This window comes from Elephantulus edwardii, unplaced genomic scaffold, assembly GCF_000299155.1.
Source record: "Elephantulus edwardii isolate Elephantulus edwardi_28Jun2011 unplaced genomic scaffold, EleEdw1.0 scaffold00045, whole genome shotgun sequence".
Lineage (NCBI taxonomy): Eukaryota > Metazoa > Chordata > Mammalia > Macroscelidea > Macroscelididae > Elephantulus > Elephantulus edwardii.
In genome coordinates this window covers 366310-367312 of record NW_006399795.1, presented here as the reverse complement: position 1 = coordinate 367312, position 1003 = coordinate 366310, and the positions used below count along the sequence as shown (strand labels likewise).

General features: G+C 39.9%; 1 protein-coding gene across 1 annotated transcript in view; it reads left to right on the top strand.

The window, feature by feature from the left end:
- The window catches only part of VPS13D (vacuolar protein sorting 13 homolog D (S. cerevisiae)), a 424616-nt gene that overhangs the window by 119054 nt on the left and 304559 nt on the right, over positions 1 to 1003 (top strand). The window lies entirely within an intron of this gene.

Here is a 1003-nt window from a genome sequence, read left to right as displayed (position 1 = left end):
ATCTGTCTTGAAGAGGGTGAAACCAAGCTGCTCCTTGGAGGCAAAGGTTTTGAAGTTCCATTTCACATACCTTGGGCATGTTACCAGGATGGACCAGTCCTTGGAGAAGGATTTCATGCTTGGACGGGTGGAGGGACAGCACAGGAGAGGAAGACCCTGATGAAATGGATTGACACAGAGAACCGGAGTAATGGAACGAGTTGTGTTTTTGTGATAGTGAGACTGGCCGAGATAGGGCAAGGTTCAGAGCTGTTGTACTTAGGGTCACTATTAATTGCAGGCAACTTGATGGCACATAACAACAACCAAAAAACCAACAACATATGTACCTGAAAGCTGGGTAATGAAAGACTGAAGAAGATTTGATGTATTTGAATTACAGTATTGATGAACAATATTAAAAATACCATGTACTGTCAGCAGAATCAACAAACCTATCTTAAAAGATATTAGCCATTATGCTTCTTAGAGGGAAGGATGGCAGAACTTTACCTCACATTCTTTGGACATTTTATCAGGAAGGGCCAGTCTGTTAAGAAGGATGTTATGTTTGGTAAACAGCACATCAGTAAAAAAGAGGAAGACCTTAAATGATGTGGATTAACACAGTTCTTTCAATGCTGGGCTCAAACTTATCAATGATTGTTAAGATGGTGCAGGGCCTGGCACTGTTTAACTGTGTTATATGTACTAAGGTTACTACAAGATTGAATGGTACTTAGGAATAAGAATAGCAAACAACAAATGCTGGAGAGGTTGTGGAGAGATTGGAACTCTAATTCACTGCTGGTGGCAATGGTACAACCACTATGGAAGATGGTCTGACACTTTCTCAAAAAGTTGGAAATACAAATACCATTTGATCCAGCAATTCCACTACTGGGAATATACTGTAAAGAAATCAGAGCTACAACTCAAACAGATGTATGCACACTCATATTTATTGCTGTGTTATTCACAATAGCAAAGAAATGAAAGCAATCCAAGTGCCTGTCAACAGAGA